This window comes from Anas acuta, chromosome 10, assembly GCF_963932015.1.
Source record: "Anas acuta chromosome 10, bAnaAcu1.1, whole genome shotgun sequence".
Lineage (NCBI taxonomy): Eukaryota > Metazoa > Chordata > Aves > Anseriformes > Anatidae > Anas > Anas acuta.
In genome coordinates this window covers 19,544,516-19,568,794 of record NC_088988.1, presented here as the reverse complement: position 1 = coordinate 19,568,794, position 24,279 = coordinate 19,544,516, and the positions used below count along the sequence as shown (strand labels likewise).

General features: G+C 39.3%; 1 long non-coding RNA gene across 13 annotated transcripts in view; it reads right to left on the bottom strand.

The window, feature by feature from the left end:
• LOC137861858 (uncharacterized) overlaps nucleotides 1-24,279 on the bottom strand; it is a 535,363-nt gene that overhangs the window by 77,615 nt on the left and 433,469 nt on the right. For 11 of the 13 annotated variants that reach the window (XR_011099892.1, XR_011099897.1, XR_011099895.1 and 8 more), the window contains one exon: nucleotides 17,710-17,991. This is a non-coding gene — a long non-coding RNA (uncharacterized lncRNA). The remainder of the gene's footprint in view (nucleotides 1-17,709; nucleotides 17,992-24,279) is intronic. The other 2 variants (XR_011099898.1, XR_011099899.1) reach the window with 1 other exon arrangement.

Genomic DNA, 24,279 nt, shown 5'->3' with positions numbered 1-24,279 from the left:
AGCAAAGATAAATGAGTAGTGAAAAGAGAAAAAGTCTTCATTTCATTTTGATGTGAAATAAGATTTTTTTTTGAGTCTTAACAAAGACACACATTCCTAAATGCCAATCAGTGTTAATAAAAACACTATGTATTCAAAAAGCACTATTTCAATATGCTGAGAAGGTCAGAAGGACAGTATTTATTACAGCAATAACTCAATTTGAAATTCTAGGAAGATATCAAGATTTACTGAGGAAAGGGGTCATTTACAACCTTGATAGAAAATGCAGACAACACTTCTAACATTCTTTATAATGCTTCTTGTAGGATTTGAATAAAGCACTGTCACACATCTCAAACAAGCCTCATACTTCTGGACAAGAAGTGGCTAGATAAAATTTTAATAAATATAAAATGCCAAGGGACTCCACATATTGCCTGTTTTACAGAAAGATTCTTTTATAGCCTGTTTTTTCCTACTTTCATACCTAGCTTTTGTTTTCTATGTCTGTATATGAAAATGTGCTAGGAAAAGGAAATAAAAAAAATCAAAACACTCAAGCTAAGTTGAAAAATAAATGTCAAAAGACAGGGGTAAAAATCAATATATTTCAAATGCAAAGTTATATAATCTTTTAACATGACTAATTCAAGAATTGGCTGACATTCAACTGAAAAGTGAAGTCTGGAAAAAGTCCTTTTTTCCTCATCTCTCCAATTCTAGCAAGATTTGTTCTTTTAATACATTATACCTAATATTCTGATCACTGTCTTGGTGCAAAACTTTATGTCTGTATTAAGTGTCCTTCTTGAGTTCTTTATACCACTTTATTTCCTTTGGAAAACTGGATGAACAGCTCTGAAATAGCCAGCAAAGTACTCTGGACATATATGCCATTTCTTTCTTTTGTATCTTCTAATGTTCCCTAATGTTTCCCAACCAAAGAAAACACATGAAGCTTAATTATATCCGCAACTACTTATCAGCCACTTTCTGTCACAGTTCCTAGATAAATGGCTATACATTTGCTATATATTTTTGAGGATAACAGTTTCATTTCAAAGAAGTTCTCTGGGTTTGCTGTAAGTCACACCCTCCCCTTCCCTACCCTGAAGAATAAATTTGTCAGATTTGTTCTTAGATCATACATAAATTCCTTTAGTCCACTTGAACGAAACATGGGTCAGTTGCTCTCAAGAAGAAAGGTGGTACAAAATATTGCAGCTAAATTTTCCCTCCTCTACTTCTAACAATTTATTAGTGCACAAGACTCATGGAATGATAGCTTTTCCATCTTGCCAAAGACCTACCAGCTTCAGTGAGGGGAGTTCAAATATACTCCTGTAGGCCTGTCTTCTGTTAATTTTCTTGGAATGGTTTGCCAAAATCTGAGAAGTCTGATATTAAATGAGCAGGCTCCCCTCTCCTCCCCCCCCCCCCCCCCCCCTTTTTATTTTTGCAATACAGTTTCCTAGCATTCTGGACTCTTGATGACCATGCTGACATTTCACACCTCACAAAGTTTTCCTTGCCTTGGCAATCATATGCTACCTACAGGTTTCCATAGGTTTACTCAAAAAGCAAGACAGCAATCTAGAGTATACCCCCATGGCATAAATCTTTTTGTCATGGAGCAGTACTGTAGAAAGGTCCAGGTAAGCTGTATTGTTCAACTGACATACTGCAGGCAAGATTATGTGCTACTTCTAAGCTGGAGAGGAGTGTTGGTTTACACATTTACACCATTTCCAGCATCTGGACAAACAGGTTCAAAGCTATGTAGGATAAAAACAGTTTTCATGGAGTTGGGCCAACACTGATGTGTTATGATCTACAGGAGAATACACAAATTCCATCGGGAATACATGAATACTTCACTGTTCTCAAAAACACGTGTCAGGGCAAAACTGAGAACCTAGACACCCTGTTTTCTATTTCCTCAGGAAGCAACAGAGTAACAGACAACTGACAAGTTACAGAACTATTTATGCAGAAGTTTATCTAGTAAATTTGATTTAGATAAGAAAGGTTTACATAGTGGAATACTTAAATTTAGCTTATAGCTGTGCTTAAAGTATAACATCCCAGGGTATGACAGAACCTTGATTTCTATCAATGCACATACATTTTTTACTCTTCTTACAAGCCAAAATTATTTTGCTCTATATTTTCTGCTCTCCTTCCCCGAGCTCTTTTCAAGACAAATGATGACCAAGAACCAATCAGATTCTCTTAAAGATTAATGTATCCCATTATTTGTCATAGTCTATTCAGTAAGCTAGACTACATCCCCCCAAATCCCACACTAAATTTCATAATCCTATTGCACACATGAGATATGCTTTGTCTTTGTTTAAAGGTATCATTGCTTACTCCTCCTACTGCAAACTACAGACCATGGGTAGCAACTGCAATCAGGCAAAGAGTGCTACAGAAAGAATATCTGTATAAACCGTACATAGTAATTATCAAATGCATTTTATCACTGTTTGCTTCAATATAGCTAATTCTCATTAAGATGCAAATTTACTGAGTCACAGCTATTTGAAGGAAGAAACTTTGCAACTCATGAGCACACGCTGATTAGGTGGTGTTTGCTCCAATGTTCATTTGGCTTGGACTGTGGCCATTTGCCTTAGTGCCATCATAGTATTAAGAGGCATAAATCTGCAGTGTCATTGGGTTGTCTTACACCCATTGTGAAATGTCCCTGTTATGACAAAATGCTATGATTTTTTTTTCTTGGCTTATGTACCTTTTCACAGAATACTCCTTATTGCATTTTGTATACTAACCACAGTTAACTACAGTTTAAAGACAACTATGATCACTATATGCAGGAACAGCACAATATACCAAAACCTGATAGCAGTACCACTAACAAACAGCGTCTGCCTGTCAAGAGCAGTTGGTTAGCCCTGTGCCCCACTTTGAGGAATAACCACTGCTTCACAAAATCACAGCTGATGTGTCAGTCTAGGCACTGTCTAGATGCTCTATATTTAAGCTGGAAAATGATTATCTATTGTTATTATTAAATTGTACACTTTCTGGAGCCGATAATTTGTCATTTGCAAGGAGAAAAGCAGAAAAATGTATAATCAAGGAAAGAAGCTGAAGAGGTGGATGCTTAACAGTGTTACGGACTTTCTTTAATTAAAGCCTCTCTTAACTTGCTCTTAATCAAAGCAAGTGGCAAGTGACACGCTCAGCAGATGGGTACAGCTGTGCATAACAACCAGGCAGGTGTTTAATTTTTATATTTGGCAAGTGTGCTAAGCTGCATTCAAACATTTGGGGGTGAGGAGGTCGGTTAGTCAGGGAGTGTTTCAAAGACATGTGCCACTGAAAAAGGAGATTATTCTGCCACTGTTAAATTACCCAATCAACTTCACTACTTCTGTGTTAAATCCCAGTTTGAATTACCAGGGCAGATGTATAATCTGGGAGGCTTTCCAGAGCACTCTCTCTCACTCCCCCCTTTACCTCACATTTTTTTTTTTTTCCTTCTTAATGCTAACTGTACTGAACTGCAGGTTTCTGTCTCCTCACATACCAAAAACAGTTCTTATTGTCTCCTATTCCCAGTGCAAAAGCCACTGAATGAGTCAGACGAGAGAAATAAACACATCCTAGGTAGAAATGGATTACTTGCAGAACCAGGAACTCCAGAAACACACAAAACAGATAGTGATGAAGGCTGCACAAACAGAGAAAAGAAACTCTAACCCATGTCTTCCCAGACACTGTGCAAATCCGGTAAAGGAACTATTGAGATCATCACAAACAAGAAAAAACAGTATTCATTTTACCTAAAAGTCTGCCTAATATAGCTAAAATGCAAAACAGCGATTAAAAACAAAGCCAAGGAGTGTACAACAAAAGGTAGATTTTGAATTTCATGAACATAAGTTATGCCCTGCACTCCCAGTAATTTGCAGCATCGTTTACCTGCAAGAACAAAATGGAATAAGGCCAGGTAAATGAAACACAAGGAAAATGACAAGTATTTGGCATCCTCTACAGAACATATACCAAAGGAAGGAATTTTGGCAAAGCAAAGGATCAGCAGCAAAACACAGCTTGAAAGTGAGTATTAGTGAAAGGCAGAAGTGGCAGTACCGTCACCTGCATCAATAGGTACATCCAGACATCCATTATAGCTACAGACAAGGAAGGAGACAGAATGTGCATGAGGGAGAGCAAATTCAAATCATGCAAGTCAGTATTGATGTTAAAGTGATCAGAGACTGCTGCTATTATTTTTCCACTCATTTTCATGTACTACACTACATTAAAGGTTAGCTAAAAATAGATTACACACTTTCATACAATTGCTTTCCCACATATTTCCTGGTAAACTATACTTTCAAATTAGAATAGAAATATCCACCAGACTCCCTCTGTGCTTTTCCACGCACAGAAGAAAGTTCAAATACCCTTGTTTAACAATTTGAATATAAAGAGGAATGGAGCTGCTTAAGAATTCCTTCCATCAGTATTTCTGTATTTCTCAGACTTTGAGAAAATACAAACCCCACTTGGCTCATCTGTTTCTATCTGCTTGCAAAGTCTGGAATAGACTAGGAAGAGTATTTCAAACACTTCCAAAGCTTTTTCTACTACTATTCAGTTCCTTTGACATGCTTTTGTAGTCTTCAAGAAGTAGAGTGACACCCCACAGCCAGAGAAATGCTGACTTGGTTGACTGTCATAATCAAAGCACATATTGGTTTAACACAGGAATTACTGAATAAGGTTCTTCATATGAAACTGGAGATTTATGAACATACATGACTCCTTATGCAAGGAAAGGAATATTTCTCTAGCTTCAGGTGTTCTTGGGATGACTTTGATTCATGTTGTCATGAGTGAAACATGACTCACTGTCCCCTAACAAGTCCCGTGCCAGGGAACGAAACTGATCCCGTGGTGAACTGATAAAAAACGTCAAGGTCTGAGAGCACTGCCACAAACACTTCCCCTTTTCTGTCTTTAGTTTTCACAGTCTGGAGGGAGAAACTTATGCCACCATTGAGGGATATATTTGTGAATTTTCACTTACACAGTCCTAAATGCAAAGATTTGGGAGACTAAAATCAAGGCACCCAACAGACCAAAATATTTCCTATATATCCTTATTGTGTCACTTGCTACTAGGAAAAGCAGCTTTCTAAAAAATAACGTAATAGAGCAATTCCTAACTGAATTAATCTTCAGTTTACATACACAAAGTACATGCCTGCATTTTTGTTCTTGATATGAATAAAGCATATTTTAACAGTTTTCTTGATGTCCCTAGCAGCCAGAATTAAAAAAATAAACAAAATAAAAATCCCTGAATACTCTTTTCCCCCCAAATACTGATAAAATTATTATCTGCTAGTTTGGGTTTTAGGAAAAAATAAATTAATGAAGTGACTTTATGTACAGGCTGTAGCATAAGTGAACTACAAAGGATCATTTTGGTCAGAACATATATGTGTGAGTCAAAGAACACAGCTGATAGATGTATATTTATCACACATTCCTTAAAAACAGAAACTTAATCTAGTCAGCATTTTGATTTCCAAATTTTTTCCTTGTTGGGAATTGGCATACAGGGCCTGGACATGAGTCCGTGGAACAATTGTTCGATCTGGGCTTGCCTTAAGCAACCAGGAGTAGGCCTTAGAAAATCTCATGGCCTGCTGTAGCTGAGCAAACCAAGCTACCAGAATAACTATGTAACTATGAGAAGCTCCCACGACAATGATTCCCACATCGCCCAATTGAGGAATTCAGAAAAATATTGTTACCGGCAGCTGGCCTGAAGGACAAGGTCTACATGACCGCTAATCACAAGGGGGGTTGTTTTCCTGACTGCTAATCACAAGGGGGGTTCTTTTCTTGCAGGTGGGGTTGTTTTCTTATAGTTGTTTGTCTGAGTGCTTTTGACCAATAATCTTGTGTGAAACACTGTCCGCCCCTGTCAAGTTCACTATAAAAGTTAGGCTATTTGGGCAATAAAATGGAGCAGCATGATCTGACTCGACTGGTGTCTGTTGTGCTTTCGGCTGTGCTTCCTAACATTTCCTGTTCTATTTCTGCAGCCATAACATGATTTTGTTAAATATTTGAAGTCTTCCTTCCCATCCATAACCAAATTGTCTATTTGTATAGCAGATGAAACACTAGTTATACCTCGGAGAATTAGAAATATAAGCAGAATAAGCATTTAGGTCAAAATAAAAATAAAATTAAAGTCTAAAAATGTTTGTAGGAAATAGCACAGTTTATACTTACAAATTCATGTAGACTTAGCTTTGGATACACAGCTTCTTCCATTTCAAAATTAACTTTGATGACAACCTATCTTTCCATAAATATTAATTATCAATACAACATATCTAACCAGCTAAACTATTCTAACCATATTTGCATTTCAGAGCAATTATTTTTATAGCTAGCATATTAATTTCCTCAAAATGAATAATTTATTATGGTTATTTTCATTTTTCCCCTGTGTGCATTTTCAAGAAAATGGTGTCCTAAGGCCTGAATAATTACCAGCTGAATATGAGATAGTTACCTTGATTTTTGCTCAAGATACACACATGCATGTGTGTTATCAGGGCTTCCTACCATTTTCATACCATTTTTTTCTTATTAGGTAAGAATAGAAAAGAGAACTTCAAGGTGATCCAAAGTCTCTTTGAATCAGGATGATTCAAAATTTCTATATTGACACTGTGGAGTTACATAGGGGCATCCCCTTTGGCCTCTGCAGATTATTTGGTACTCTAATTTTGATTTGCATTCTCTAACTTTGTCACAGACTGAAGCAAAGCCAGGCAACATAGGACAGCAGTCATGGGAAGCAGCTTTGAGTTAAAAGAAGAAAACAAGACGATGCCAGCAGATACTGCTATTTTTGAGGGGTATTCCAGGGCTGGTGCTAGCACATCCCAGCTGAAGGATGAGATCTGTTCCACTGTGTTTCTCTTCCCTGTCTGCCTCCGTGCAGAGGTGCCCACAGCCCTTCGGGTCAGAAGTCAGCATGTGCAGCTTCAGACACTCACCCTGCTGAATCATTAGCCTTGAAAAAAAAGTCAACAATCTTTTGGGGATGATCTAAGTGCAAAATAAACTCCTCCGAGTTCAGCTTCAGTCAAACTGCTGACTGTCAAACGCTTTGGAAAATGTCAGAATCTGAGTTGTTATTACAGTTTAGCTCAGACACTACACTTTCACATGCAATGTTTGCCATCTCCCAGCTTAAGCAGGTAACCTGCAAGCTATAAAGAACTGTACCGTAGTCAGCCCTCACAGAGGGAAGAAAAATACATCTTCCTCACTTCTACATGTAGATATAAACATGGGGCCGGATGGGATCCACCCAAGAGTACTGAGAGAACTGGCAGAGGAGCTGGCCAAGCTGCTTACCACCATTTATCAACAGTCCTGGCTATTGGGGGAGGTCCCAGTTGACTGGCGGCTAGCAAATGTGACGTCCATCTACAAGAAGGGCCAGAGGACTGACCCAGGAAGCTATAGGCCTGTCAGTTTGACCTCAGTGCCAGCGAAGCTCATGGAGCACTTTATCTTGAGAGTCATCGTGCAGCACTTGCAGGGCAAGCAGGCGATCAGGCCCAGTCAGCATGGGTTTATGGAAGGCAGGTCCTTCTTGATGAACCTGATCTCCTTCTATGACAAAGTGACACGCTGGGTGGGTGAGGGAAAGGCTGTGGATGTGGTCTACCTTGACTTCAGTAAGGCTTTTGACACCGTTTCCCACAGTATTCTCCTTGAGAAACTGGCTGCTCGTGGCTTGGACTGGTGTACACTGCATTGGGTTAAAAACTGGCTGGAGAGTCGGGCCCAAAGAGTCGTGGTGAATGGAGTCAAGTCCAGTTGGAGGCCAGTCACTAGTGGCGTTCCCCAGGGCTCAGTGCTGGGGCCGGTCCTCTTTAATATCTTCATCAATGATCTGGATGAGGGCATTGAGTGCACCCTCAGTAAGTTCGCAGATGACACCAAGCTAGGTGCGTGTGTCGATCTACTCAAGGGTAGGAAGGCTCTGCAGGAGGATCTGGATAGGCTGCACTGATGGGCTGAGGTCAACTGCATGAAGTTCAACGAGGCCAAGTGCCGGGTCCTCCACCTGGGGTGCAATAACCCCCAGCAGAGCTACAGGCTGGGAGATGAGTGGTTGGAGAGCTGCCTGGCAGAGAAGGACCTGGGAGTGATGGTGGATAGTCAGCTGAATATGAGCCAGCAGTGTGCTCAGGTGGCCAAGAAGGCCAACGGCATCCTGGCTTGTATCAGAAACACTGTGACCAGCAGGGCTAGGGAGGTGATCGTCCCCCTGTACTCGGCTCTGGTGAGGCCGCACCTCGAGTACTGTGTTCAGTTTTGGGCCCCTCGCTACAAGAAGGACATGGAGGTGCTTGAGCGGGTCCAGAGAAGGGCAACGAAGCTGGTGAGGGGCCTGGAGAACAAGTCCTACGAGGAGCAGCTGAAGGAGCTGGGCTTGTTCAGCCTGGAGAAAAGGAGGATCAGGGGTGACCTTATTGCTCTGTATAAGTACATTAAAGGAGGCTGTAGCGAGGTGGGGGTTGGTCTATTCTCCCACATGCCTGGTGACAGGACAAGAGGGAATGGGCTAAAGTTGTGCCAGGGGAGGTTTAGGTTGGATCTTAGGAAGAACTTTACCGAAAGGGTTGTTAGACATTGGAACGGGCTGCCCAGGGCAGTGGTGGAGTCACCATCCCTGGAAGTCTTTAAAAGACGTTTAGATGTAGAGCTTAGGGATATGGTTTAGTGGGGACTGTTAGTGTTAGATCAGAGGTTGGACTCAACAATCTTGAGGTCTCTTCCAACCTAGAGATTCTGTGATTCTGTGATAAAATGGCATCTCACAGGCAGCAGGATTTCTATTTCCTTTTAAAGATGCAAAACATACACTGGCACAGTGTATGTTTTGATACACTGGCACAGTGTAAATGCAGAAGGGTACAAACTATATCTGCTACTGCTTTCTTAAATAAACTTCCTAAGTTTAAATATTAAAGAGATACTTGCACCAACTCCCAGGCCCTTAACCTGTCAGCTTTCCTGAAAATCATCTTAAAAAAAAAAAAAAAAACACACACAAAACTTTTTTTTTTTTTTTTCATACAAAGGACTAAAGCATTAGTAGTTACAGCAAAAGCTGAAGATGGAATTTACCGTTAGTGTTCTCCATCTAATATTTGCACAAGAATAATCGATTAAGACATTCCCATATGGTTTTAACATTTAACAGGATCTACAGCATGACAGTCAGAATTTTTAATACTTACAGAGTCACAGAAGAGTGTCACCAATAAGACAAATTACATGAGTAAGTGGCATTAGAATGTACTGCCAATGCACCCAAAAAGTTATTTGTAAGGATTGTGACAAGAAATATTCCAATTAGGCTAAGTAAATTACCAGAATGTAACCATCATTACTGAAAAGAGAACCTCACTTGTTACCATAAAAAGAATTCATTGTACAGACTGGAGAAATATACACTCTTTGGACTTATTATTAAAATAAATCTAACTAGTTATAATTAAATGGGTCTTAAATTGCAATAATTACCTAGAAACACTGAACAGATGAGCACAGGTGAACAGTGCACACATCAAAGCACACAGTGAAGAAAATGAGAACGAATGCTCTCTCTTAAATGCTGTGTCTTCAAGCAAGCAACCTAATGTCAGCTCAGCCAACCAACATAGTTGATGTAATTAAACAACAATACAGGTTTATTATATAACCAAATGGAAAGCTGGAGGCAGGTCTGAACAGTACTAAAAGAAGATTCAATTAAGTCTACAGCAGATCTAATTATGCAATGCTGGAACCAAAGTATACAAACTGGATCTGCTCAGCTCTGACACTTCTTTCCAGCTTTTTATTCTAGAATTTCAAAGATTATTTTAAAAGGATAGAGGAGGAAAAAAGGAGCAGTGGGTCTGAAATATAATGAATTTTTCACATCAAAAATCACCACAAAAAAAGAAAGGCACTTTGCAACAGAATAAATGGCAGCTGCACCAGAGACAAGCTTTTATATTCGATCTCTCAACAAGCAGAATATTCATTGCTTTTGATGAAAAGGAAGTGTGAAAAAATAAGCAAATCTCACAGCTAAATGCTTTTTAATGCTTTTCAGGTTGACAAACACATCCTTCAAGTCACTAACATCAGCCTAGCTCAGCTGGCAGCCCATTGCTGCCCTCCTGCAGGTGCTGTGGTCTCCTCCCGGCATGCCCCTCTTATCCCACCGCGACACCATGCCTCCCCATGGCAGAGACCTTGGCCCCAGCTCCTGAGCAGGAGGTTTGCCTGTGGGTACCCCTTTGGTGTGCTTCTTACCCCCTGTAATGCCACCCTGAGCCTCACGATGGACCAGGCCTGAAAAGCTGTACATGCTTTATTCGGACTGGAACCATTAGCTCGGCTGCACTTTCTTGGACAAGATCTCCTCTTCCAACAGAGGAAGTTCACAATGACGCTATATTACCCTGGTGGCCTTTTCCCTCAGAAACGTTCATTGTGCTCTGAGCTGGGCACATGGTAAGCATTACCACTTGAGTTAAATAAGCAGCAGCACAGGGCAAGAAATACAGAGAGAGAAATGGCAACTTGACCAAGGATGGAGCAGACAAGAAGGCTGACGCATTCGTGTGACCACTGTCACCTGCTGAGCCGGTCTCGGTGAGGCTGCAGAGCACAGCACTGCCATGGGGCTGGTCCTGCCTGCCACTGCTAGCTGGGCTCCTGTTGCGCCAGCTGCTGGTACGCCTTATTGCATTTATTGGCTATGGTTTAAAGGTATGATGATATACGCTTTTAGTGACATTTTTAGACAGTCAGTGAAGTCAGCTGGTGGTAAGGTAGATTCCTCATTTACTAGTTTTGTCCAGAATACTTAAATGAGTTTCTTCATAGTTTTCTCTGGTTCCTGTTTGTGAGTTGCCTCTGTGCTTGATCAGTGATTTCTTTCTGCTCCCTCAGCTGCTGTCTATATAATGACATGCTTAGACACATCTGAGAAATTCAAGTGTCTCATTCTCCTCACTCACGTCTATCCCAATTCAATTCTCTTTCAGTTCTCTTTTCCTCTCAGACAATTCCTTGTTAGTATAAATCACCTGTCATTTACCTGGATAGATTTAGTTGGATCCAAACCGAGAAAGCTGAGCTAATTCGCAGCTCTCACAGCGTTCTTTATTTTACCATCCTGAGGTTCCAGATAGCAATGCCAATTTAAAAGGTTTCCAAACTTCATTTTAATATCAAACGTTGTAAAATTACAGCTCTGTCAGAAAGAGTGGTCTAAGGGAGATTTACAAGTGCATGACAGGTGTTTTCAAGCACTCTTTTTACTCTTTTTAGCCATGATTTTTTATGGCCTGCCAAAGAAATGCCTTCATTCAGGTAGCACCCTTGTAGGGGGGAAATCTACATGCTGAAAAAAATTGTGTGCATGTAGGGGAATAATACTGTTCACTTTTACTGTTTAAAATAAAGAGCTTTTTTTTTTTTTTTTAAAACCCTGAGAAAGGGACAAAAAATATTTCCTACTCAGTTGCTTCATAGCACACAAACAGAAAATTAGCGACAATTTCACCTATAATCGTAATTGAGTCAAGAATAACATATTAGCAATTACAATAGTTGTCTACTTTTCAAGCAGTAATAAAAAATAAATCTAGATATTGGTACCAAAAGCTGAAGTTCAAAAACCTTTCCTTTTCCAGAAAATAAACGTAAAAATGAAATTATGAATCATTATAACATGATTTGGGCAGACGTTAATTCATTAGGCCTTCAGGGAATTGGGCAGAATCCTTTCGGATGACTGCAATCAGAACTTTGGTTATCACACATTCCTAAAATCATGCCATGCTTGTTGGTTCAATTATAATTTTTTAAACATTTTTCAAATATAAAATGATAAAAACTTCTTTGTTGATCTCTTTACCATTGCAGTAACATGTTGTGAATTTAATTTTTGTGCATTCACACTGAAGGTATCTATTTTCACCCTCATTTGATACACTCTTCCCAGCAGGATTCATTTTGAGAGAGAGAGAGAGAAAGTGAACAGCTTCAAAAATTATGATACACTGCAAACAATATTGTTAAACGTGAAAAGGTTCATTGTTTGGGAAACAGGAACTTAATTAAGTTTGCAATTCCTAAAATTCATTGGCTACTACTCTGTTTAAAATCTCCAAGCTACTAAGCTTATATAGCAATGCCGTTCTGGTGGAGCTTGCAGCACCTCCATCATACAGTAACATTAACACCAGCGACAGGACCCGCGGGAATGGAGTTAAGCTGAGGCAGGGGAAGTTTAGGCTGGACATCAGGAAGGGGTTCTTCACAGAGAGAGTGGTTGCACACTGGAACAGGCTCCCCAGGGAAGTGGTCACTGCACCGAGCCTGACTGAATTTAAGAAGAGATTGGACTGTGCACTTAGTCACATGGTCTGAACTTGGGTAGACCTGTGCGGTGTCAAGAGTTGGACTTGATGATCCTTAAGGGTCCCTTCCAACTCAGGATATTCTATGATTCTATGATTCTATGATGAACTCAAAGCCCATTAAGACCACTGCTGAAAGAACACAGGAAATCCTGAGCTGAAGAAAAGCCAGAATGGGAAGGATGTCATTTAATTTTATTGACATCTCAAAGACAATTACCTTCCTTTCAAATGCCTTTTTTTTTTTTTTTAATCAGATACCAGTGCATTAACATATGCATATAGCTGTGCAGACCATGAAAGAGAGGGGGAAAAGAACAGCAAGTCTCTGCTTTTAAGCATAGGAGAAACATTGCTTCACTGCAAAACAGTGTGTGCTGACAGTGCAATTAGGGCTAAATTATCTAATATTAAATTTGTGTGTATGTGACACCTGCCATGCACCGGACACTGACTCCGTGAGTATATATATGTACAGGACTAAATTTCACTGGGCTGGTTTTGAAGCTGGCTTTCCAGACTAACTGAGAAGTGTGGCCATACTGGTCTGTGGAAGCAATCGTTAAAATGCACTAACTGATGTCAGTCTTGCAAGACAAAGGAAAACACTAGTTAAGTTGATCATCCACTCTCTAACACAGCAGAGAGAATTTTATTATTTGCAGGTCTCTTTGGGGCAACTTCAGAAGCAAAACTTCACAGCCAGCATCCCTAGGAAATACAAAGTACTGGATTTTAAACTATTTCACTGTTCATCTCCACCTCCTTGCTTTTTCTTTTGCTGCATGTACCTATGTCCTAAAGTACCTTGTGTAAATCCTGAAAAGCAGCCACTGTATATTCATTCTGGGTAAATTGAGCATATTGTGTATCTCATCCTTTAAGTGTATTTAGCTACTAATTAACAGTACATATAGGGGGAAAGAAGTCCTAGAAGAAAGCAAGACACTATTTTCATAACCTTTTTATAAAGAATTGCTCTAAATGATAACATCAAATAGGATTGTATCCTTGGTAAAAACTCCCAAGAAATTATTTGAACATTATCCGAGAATAATGTCTGATTAAAAACCAGATGTTTATGATCTCAGTGAGTTTTTAATTGGCAAGACACAGACTGTTAGCAGTAACACACTCACTGACAGGCAGAGAAACTGTATAGACAAACCAAGCAATTTCACACTGAGAAAGAGGATATCAATATAAAACAACCTCGTAACTGAAAGAATGTGCCTATCTCCATATTAAGAATGGAGGTCAGAAGAAAAAGAATGCTGGTAGGAATATGACATTAAAAGGAAATAGGTATATGTGAGAGCATTATTTTAAACTTACGAAGGAAAATTTATATATGTAATTGGCTTAACGTCATGCCTACAATTTATGAGTGGCTTTGAAAGTTGCACAAAAGTAATACTGAGGTCAATTTTGATAAAAGGAAGACCATGAAAGAGAAATTAAAGAAGAATTCACAAAAGTTATTGAGTGAAAAAGGAATGTTACAGTGCACAATTAGAGAAAAAAATCGTAATAGAAATTAAAAAAAGAATTTGCTGATGTTTGGAGAATTTCTTCCTACCTTCCTACCAGAGCGTAACACTGGGAAATAGAGGGGATTAAAAATCCCCTCTAAAACCTAAGATATTTCTTAGGTCTCAGCATGGCATATGGATGCATGGGGTATCATTATGATAGTTTCAATTTTGCTTTGCTAGTGTTAGCATTCAAAAATTACTACAAGAACACAAAAAAACCCTTATAATATCCTCTTTTTTTTTCTTTTCTTTTCTTTTTTTTTTTTTTTCTCCTTGAAATAATCTGTTAATGGATTTCTTTCTAAGAATATGCTTTCTTATTTTGAACCTTTAATATTCAACTTCTATAGTATTTTTGAGATCAGGAGGTAACTGCTCTTCCAAAAAGGAAAAGACTGCTATACAATTACCAGATTTTGGATTCAGGTAAGGTTAAAAAAATAAAAAATAAAAATTAAATATTACAAATGAAATACTACAGTACTTAGTTATTAGACTGTTTATGCACTCAAACAATGTTTTGAAATTTGTTTAATTATGAGTACCCAAGATTTGCCAAGGCTACCAGGTAGGTACCCTATGCCTATACAATGAACTACCTAAAACTTGTGACCCAGAAGGTTACTCATTAGCAAAATATCAGCTTACATCAAAAATAAAATCTTCTAGAGCAAAGTTATATGCAAATGTAACAGGCTAGTGGTATTTGGTTCTGAATGCCTCGATAGTGAGGACTGACCTCCTCTCCATAGCAAGGGGAGCAATATTAGACAGCTCTGAGATTGGTCCTTGGGAAAAAAAATAAAAAAAATATACACACAACAGTTTTAAGGGAAATAGTGAAGTTGACTAATTAGAGGGGTAATTCATACCATCTATTTTTAGACAGCAAATTTCAGCACCTCTGGGATCTTGCAGAACCACAACACAACCAGATATAGAACGAGCACAGAGATGATCCTGCAGAAAACAACTCAGCATCTCTTAGATATGCCTCCTCCTGTTACTGACCACAGGGTTGATAACACTAACTAGTCAGAAAAGCACTCACCCTTCTCAGAGGTTGGACTTGATGATCTTGAGGTCTCTTCCAACCTAGACAGTTCTGTGATTCTCTCTTCAAACAACAGGCTAAAAACACCCGCTGAGTCAAACTAGAATTTTGCAAGCTTTGCAAATCCCTAAATGGTTGACCACCTAGCCTGTGTTTTTGCAAAATTTGCTTTCACTCCCCTCTCTAAATGATTAATAATAATTATAAAAAACACCCATACTTAATCACGCTAACTGATGTCCAACATAGTGTCTATTTTAACTGCCAGTAAGAATCCTTCAAATGGGTTACAAAGTAAAGGACATTTTACAGATTAGTAAAATGTCACTTCTGGCTGTATGTGTTCTTACACGGCCGCCATTTCATGAACTACATTTCTACGATGTATTCTATTAAGTGCTCTTCATACAAGTGACTGCGATTGAAATATCTGCATTTTGTAATAGAATTTTATTGCTAGTAGGTTGAGAAAATAGAAAATGTTACGATATTTCTGTTGAAGACCTACTGATAACTTTTAACTTTTGAAGACCTAATGATAAATTTTTAAACTGCAGATACATCACAACCTGTGTTAGATAAACATTATCCTTCTCAATAGTCTATCAACGGTAGCACAGGAGAAACATTCTCAGAGGGATCTCCTGGAAAGAGTCCAGCGGAGGGCCACAAAGATGATACAGGGCCTGGAGCATCTTCCCTATGAGGAAAGTCTGAGAGAGCTGGGTCTGTTCAGCCTGGAGAAAAGAAGACTGAGAGGGGATCTCATCAATGTGTATAAATACCTGAGCTGTGGGAGACAGAGGGATTTGGCCAACCTCTTTTCAGTGGTTTGTGGGGACAGGACAAGGAGTAATGGTCACAAGATAGAGCACAGGAAGTTCTGCAACAACATCTGAAAGAATTTCTTCACGGTGAGGGTGACGGAGCACTGGGACAGGCTGCCCAGGGAGATTGTGGAGTCTCCTTCTCTGGAGATTCTCAAGACCCATCTGGATGCCTACCTGGGCAGCCTGCTCTAAGGAACCTCTTTCGAGGTCCCTTCCAACCCCTTAAATTCTGTGATTCTAATTTTTTTTTTTTAAACATCTTTCAGGGCTATATTCTGGTGTTTACATAATATGAATTTAGACATTTGTTCTGCTATGGCTGAACTTCCAAGATGCTGAACATTTAGGCCTTGACTTCAGGAAAGAACAGAAATGTTTTGAAAGGTCCTTTCCAACCCAAACCATTCTATCATCTTTGAAAATTTACTTACATATTTACTATTAAGCATATAACTAATTGATTTGCTAGGTTAAGGTACTATAGCACTTCAGAAAACTACAGAAAAATTACACAGACCAATGAAAAATTCTGGACCAAAGAAAAGGAGTCTCATGTTCCAGCCAAGCATCCATCTCACCTGATACAGGCTATATCTTGTACTTTGAGCACTGGAAACTTCACAACATATATATATTTTTCCCCTCCAGTTAGAATCATATTAACTGCATTTTATAGTTTTTGCATCTTTTTGATCTGCTGCTTTCAACTAACAGAAATTCCCTCTGTATTCAGACCATGCAACTTGATATCCTTGACCCTAGTATCCCAATCACACAACTCTCCTTTATTGTAAAAGCCTTACAAAACTGTCCTTACCCATACCTTGACACATTCTGGTGCCTATACTAACAAGTGCTCGAGAAAGTGCAGAGAAGGGCAGTGAAGCTGATGAGGGGTCTGGAGAACAAGTCTTAAGAGGAGCGGCTGACGGAGCAGGGATTGTTCAGCTGGAGAAGAGGCTCAGGTGAGACCTTATTACACTCCACAGGTACCTTAAAGGAGGCTGTAGAGGGGTGGAGGTTGGTCTATTCTCCCACGTGCCTGGTGACAGGACGAGGGGGAATGGGCTAAAGTTGCACCAGGGGAGGTTTAGGTTGGATATTAGGAAAAACGTCTGTACTGAAAGGGTTGTTAGGCATTGGAATAGGCAGCCCAGGGAAGTGGTGGAGTCACCATCCCTGGAAGTCTTTAAAAGACGTTTAGATGTAGAGCTTAGTGATATGGTTTAGTGGAGGACTGGTTAGTGTTAGGTCAGAGGTTGGACTCAGTGATCATGGAGGTCTCTTTCAACCTAGATGACTCTGTGATTCTGTCTTCCAGTTACTTTCTCCCGCTTCCTACTGTATGCCATTTTTTCCAGTTATTCGAGGTTATCAGTAGTCAATCACTTTCCATTGCTATATAGTATCTTCTAGACATGTTTTCTTCTAAAATGTATTTAATATTAGGATGTGTCAAATTTAAAAACATTACAAACCATTTCATTTTAGCAGAAGAAAAATATCTGAACCACTAGATTACTTGACCACCTGCAAAGCTCCTTTCAACAGAACCCTTCTCAACATTAGAACATCATCCACCTTTTTCATACTCTGTGCACAAATATGTTCACTGCTGTGTAATACATAGCTTACAGGAAGTCACTTGTTCTATGAAATATCAGACTGGCTGAAAATTAGTAATGAATTGCTTTGCTACAAAGCCTCTGATCTCCATTGTGCTCTATTATGCAAAATTCATTCTTCGGATGGAACTGCATTTGACTCAAAAAAGTATAGATATTTTAATTTAAGATCCCTACCTTTCTCCTTGGAAATCTGACTGATATTTAGCCGCAGTGGTGAAAGGCAGAGAGGAAATGAAATGCTGGCAGCAGATCTTCTTCACTGTTACTTAGGAGCAACAAAGTCATATCCATGCAGATTCTGTGGACTCTTAAAGCTGAATGACCTCTTCAACCAGCTGGGAAAAGGTGAGCACGGATCAATCAATTCACTGCAGACTGCACAGGTTCTGCGGGGAGCTGTTATGGTTCTACCCCAGCACCATGGGATACGGACCTCAAACCACATGCAGAGGCAACCTGCAACAGATAAGAGGTAAGCTCAGGGTCATTTTTGTATTTTTACACTTCTGTGAATACAACAGCAAAATCCAAATGGCCTAAGAGCCTCCCTAACATTCTGGAAGTATACAGAAAGCCTGTGGCACACGCTGAGAAATTCTGCTAGAGAGAACAGCAATGTCTCAAAGAGTCAGCAAAGAGATCATGATTATTACTCCCTCAGGGTACAACAGATTAATAGGAGCTCATTTGAAAGCAGATAAAACTGTTTGGGTGAATGAAGCTGAGCCTCTCCTATGGACTCTGAACCTGTAAAAGACATGGCTGGTCCTTTTAGCAGTATCTGCAGCACAGTTTTATGGTGTGCATTCAGTCTGCCTGTAAAAAGAGATGTTACGGATGAAGTCAAAAAAAGACTTGTTCAAAATAATATTGATCAAATTGCCAGATCAGTGAACAGTGAAACAGGTATGTCTTCCTGTAGGACTTTGTTACTGATTGACTCTGGAACCATTAATGTGAATGTTCTTCCCTAATGGGCTAGCAGAATTGACTTCTGAATGACAATGTTTCTCCTCAGGCTTATACAGCCCCAAAAGTGCAGTGAAGGAAGTTTTGCTGGACTTTAAAGGACAAAGGTCAAACAGGGGCATCAGATATATAGTCTGACTGCCCCACAGTGAACTCAACTTCTTTTTGCAAAGGAAAGATTATATTTGACAGTAAGTTACCTTTTAATTGTGATAGGTAATTAGAAGGAAACTATGAACCTTGAACAAAAAACAAACCAATATATATTCCCAAGTGGTCTTATGTATTTTGTTTCTGTTTTCTTGTGCATCAATTATATGCACATTTCAATTTGTATTTCATCAACAATAGCTTAATAACAAGCAAGCAGGCATCGTAGTGCTCCAAGAGGCTTAGCAGAGGACCTCTAAATGCAGGGAAGCAGATTAAAATTTCAGTCAATAATGTGAAGAACTGTAGCGATGAGGACTCAAAATGCTTCAGCAAAATTACAACAGTTTATGACATGGCTTAAAAGGACCCTTTGCAAATGGGATTCCCAACACAAAACCCTCTCAGCCCGCAAAATCTTCCCGTTCAGCATCCACACGCACACACCCAAAGGGGACAGAAGTCAGATGGAGGCCACAACCGAGACAAGAGCCATCTGTGAACATGTGGGGGCCACTATGGGAGCCCCAGTGAGTGCTTTCAGCCTGGCACAGGTCCTGCTGAAGTCACTGGGCTCATTGCTGCTGAGGACGCTCATGCATGTGCATGGTTTTATGCACGAGCAATCCAGCTAGCAGTGAATTCATCAGCTCATCTCTGCAACCATACAGAGTTAAGCTATTAATGGAGAAAAAGAAAACTCAGCTTAACAGCCAACTGGCACGGCTGCCGGAGGTTCCACAGAATATTTAACAATCCGGTTTTATTGTAGGAAGAAACCCTGAAGCTTGACGAGGTGTAAAGTCAGTATTTCACCATCAGAGACAAGAAACCGCTCTGGTTACTGGCTTGCACTGACTTCATGTCCAGTTAACAACGACACCTAATAAATTTTCTGTCTCTTCTGATAGTCTTGTCATTAGAGAGGATACTGCAAATTTTCATGTGTTTATATAGCAAGAAATTTTCAGATATCCATATAAGTACTCAATCTAGAAAGAGGCAAATGCTTAGTCACTGCTGAGAAGTGCTACAGAACAGCTGAAAAAGCGGAGAGGAGGAGAGCTGTCCGAACAGCTGCCATTCTGCAGCTATGCCCTGCTGCAATGGGGAAGCTTCTGCTATTTTATAGATTATTCTTTAAAATTTCATCTAGTAAGTGCAGTTCAGCTTAATAAACTGATAAATATTTCTGAATGAACATAACGGATCATCATAATATTTGGCACTAAAATTTAGGAGCAAAGAGGTGCAAAGAAAATCAATGAAATTCTCCCCCACCAATATAAGGCAAATAAAAATCTTCATGGCTTTTATCAGAATTTCCCCACATACAGTCTCAGCCAACAAAACATGATATACTGGCAGTGCTATCACTGTTGCCTAAAAACTTCACCATAAAGCAGATGCATCTTAAGATTAATTTAGCAGTTGCCACCAGAATCTTACCATAATTTTTCTCCTGAAGCCATTTTGTTTATTTTTAATACAGCACACTTGATAGATCACACACAATTAAAACATAAGACTGATATAAAATCACTTTTCCACTTTTTAAGCTCGCTAAAAAATAATATAGTGAGCTTTCTTGTCAGAGATGACTGAAAGGAACAGCTAAGAAAAGGCTGATTTTTAAAAATCAACCTAAACAGATTGATTTTATGGTAAATTGTTCAGCACTGATAGTGACCAAGGGGAGCCCAACACAAATAGGAAGTATTTGAACACAGTTTGCAAATATAGAGGTACTTTAATTAAAGATTTAAGAGACATATTCTGCCCATCATTTTAAAAGTCTCCTTCATAGTGCAAAAGGATACACAAACACACACAGACATATCTGCTTCCTTGCCAAAGTGCTGCTTAAGCCAGCCTGAACAGCCAAAGTCAAAAAGCACTAGATTTAAGTATGAATAGTTGGAAAAAAACCTGTTCCACGGGACATTGGGGTAATAGCATCCTCCCATGAAAAGGGAAGGTGGACCATTAATGAAATACAACATCCAGAACTACACTTCTCAGAAGTCCTATACCCTGAAAATTATTTTGGGGTTGACAGGCACTGATTTTACAAGATTCCTGGTAAAAGATCAGCTTGAACTGGAACAGATTTATTCTAGCCTCTTACCACCTACACAAGGGGGACTGAGAAGCCCATGTAACATGCCCTAAGTACAGCAGCAGCCAGGCTTCACAGTTACAGCCCAAAGCCAAGGCACAAAGTAGAGACTTCTGCTTTCTTAAGCAAAAATCAGAAATAAAACCTCTTCCGTTATCATGCATCTTCCTAACAACTCCCCTTCACTTTTCAGGCTCTTCTACGACAATATATTCTTACACTTAAGAAGAAAAATCGCAACAAGCAAGTTTCTTCTTCTTCTCTTTCAACTCCCTGTTAGACTACTTTCTTCTCATTGAGTTAAAAGAGTAAACAGTTTAGATTTATTACAATACCTTTCCTCCTCCAGAAGGGTTCCCAACAGGCTTTACATAATTTGGCTTCAAAGTTCTGAGCAGTTCTAACTGCTACTAAAATTAGTGAGAAATGAATGTGCTGCAACTCAGAGAATTAGGTCCATTCAGTAACATTCACGTTACATCAAATCACTGTTCTCAGTGCAGAGATGAAACCACCTCCAGGATGAAATATAGAAAAGCAACATCCTTTCTCTTCCTTATCTTCAAACTTCAAATGCAGCAACAGATCCCAAGTGGGAGGGGAAGGGAGAATGTTGGCCAGGTTTGAACATGTCTCTAAAATAGTTTCCTGTTTCCAAATCCCACCCAGTATGACAGTAAGGAAAAAAAAAAAAAGCTGTGTGCCTAAGTTAAAAAATTAAACTGCCTCACAGTTTGAAATAACAAATACTGTATCTACAGGGCAAACTCTGCAACAGGAAAATGTGTTACTCTACAAACAATAAAGTACAATCCTAGAACCACAAAATAAAATAGATAAGAAACATTATATATCTCAAAATAAGAGAATAAAAGATAGCAACAACTCTTGAACAAATTAAAGTAGGTTCAGCTGGTTCTTTTGATAATGATTTTTGAAAGCAACAAGAAAATCAGATGAAATACATTATGGAATAGATATTCCACTAATGTAAGAGGAAATTGAAAGCAGATATTAAAGGGCTCCATGATACAGAAAATCAGGAGACTGCTACTGATAACTAATTGCAAGTGTTCCCAGTGCTTTATCTTGCATGGGTTATAGGTCAGTCTAACTCTAGGCCTTATTCCATGTTTTCTGTATATGTAATATTGGCATATCTGTATTGTTTTAGGAAAGATTGTATGCACATTATAAACTTCTTCCAGGACTTTAAACTTTTTCACAAAAATGTGCTTCATAACAAAAATTTGCATGGACAACCTCAGTCTAACAAATGCTACAAGAAGAAATTTTCAAATACAGCTACAGGAAGGCTGAAGTTGGAAGGGACCTCTGGAGATCATCTAGTTCAACCTCCTTGCTCAGAGCAGGGTCAGCTAGAGCAGGTTGCTCAGGGCTGTGTCCAGCTGAAACCTGAATATCTCCAAGTTCTATCCAGGCAACCTGTTACAGTGTTCAATTACATTTACAGTTAAAAGAAAAAAGATTGTTTTTACGCATATATATGATAACTTTTCCCAGTAATCTGCCAGTAATTTGAACAGAGGAATGTAGTTTCATTTAGTCCTTTTGGCATAAACAATGGAATCATTTTACTGAAATTTAAAAACTAGTAAAAGATGGACAGACACCATAAGAAATTTCAGGCACGATTGCAAAAGGCTAAAATTACAACAAAATGAAACCAAGAATGTATAAAGGAATCTTAGTGGCCCTGTACCTCTGTCCCCCAGGGCCACCAGCTGTGCCCTGCAAGGGGCCACATAGGTACCACAGCAGAGCTGCACACGTGGGATCATGGTGGGGTGGCACTGCGCAGCCCTGGGTTTCCACCACCCCACCACATGAATGCCTTAAGGATCTCAAGGGAAAAGGGGCTTTAGTGTCCTGCTGTCATGTCACAGTATCAAAGCACCGCACATTTTTCCAAGACAATGAATAAGTGGCAGAGATGCATAAGAAACATTCTCATCTTTTCTTGCTGTAGCCTCGATTCATGCACAGCTCGAGGCATTTCTGCATCCACCTGTCCGCAGCCTCTCACAACAAGAGTGCAAACAGAGCAGAGGGAAGCGTGCAGTTTTCATAAGATTAATCAGAAAAACTTTTTCCCCTAGAGTCCTTTCTAGGTACATTAGCTGAGAACGTGCAAGTGACAGTTGACTCATTAATCTAACCTCCATGCTGCTTTAATACATTTTTACTATGTTTTGATAACTCTCTCAATTTGCCTCAAAGTTCTCAACTTGTTTTTTGTCAATCCACTATGGAAAAGATATTACTAGTGACAAGCTGTTAAATCTTCTAGACAACTGTAGGATAAGCTACGCATTACTTTTTACTTTCTTGTCTATCAATTCAGTCCCCTTTCCAAGTCTTCAGTTACCTGTTTACAGATAAATTACAAATTTTTTTATAATTTTGCCTTTTTTTGTGAAAAGATCCACTTCTTTTGGGCTCTCTAGTTCTCACTAGCCAATGCTCAATCATTAATTCATTAATCACCGATGAATTTTTGTGAGTTTTAATGACAAGGATATTAATTTCTCTCTCTCTTTTTTTTTTTTGTAAATATGCACATCTCTCGACTCTGACAGCCATTACATGCTTGAAACAGAGTACTAATGCTCCCATGTACTTGAACTAACACACTAACCTAGGACCATTTGAAAATATGGTTATTTATGGCATTCCTTAATTCTGTAATAACTCATATATTTCTTGGAGGTCACAAAGACAATACAGAAACTTACATACCCCAGGTTTAATCATACTGACACACTGCGCTGATAAAACCTCAAAAATAGGTGCCAGCTCTACTGATTTCATACAGGCTTAAGACACTGGCCAAGAATCAGGTATGAAACTGTTCTTTATTCTTGTAGTTAATTCTCTCATCAGCAGAAGAGATAGAGCCTTCTTCCCCAAACACTTGTGGCAACAGGTTTGCACTGTCTCCAAACACAATGCTGCCACAGGGCACTGAAACGGACTTACTTGGTTGCTTTGCTAAAAGACTGATTCCACTCGCATACACACACAGAAAAAGAAAATCCATATTGAGAACGCTCTAATTAACAGATCTCTCTTCAGCACAGATGAGTACCCAGAGATGAAAAAGCTCAGATTACCTACTTCACACTGATAGAGTGCAGAAATCAAACTGTGATCAGCTTCGGAAAGGCATTCCTTTGCATTTAGGTAACCCCTAACAAATGCACATTTCATAACTGACATCAAAATAAGAATTATGACCTAAAGTTTTGGCACTTCCATCAAATATCCTACACAGTCCTTCATAGGATCAATATTCTCTCTCTCTTTTAATAACCAGGCTACTAAGGATGATGGGTGCTCTTTAGCATCCTTAGTATTTAGCATTATACCAAAATCAAGACCTTGTGCATCCTTTTGCCGCAAACTCAGTGGTAAAAGCATTGGGAAATTTGCTACACTGCTTCCCATTACCCCAAACTAATCATCAGTCTCCACAGCAAGGTAAT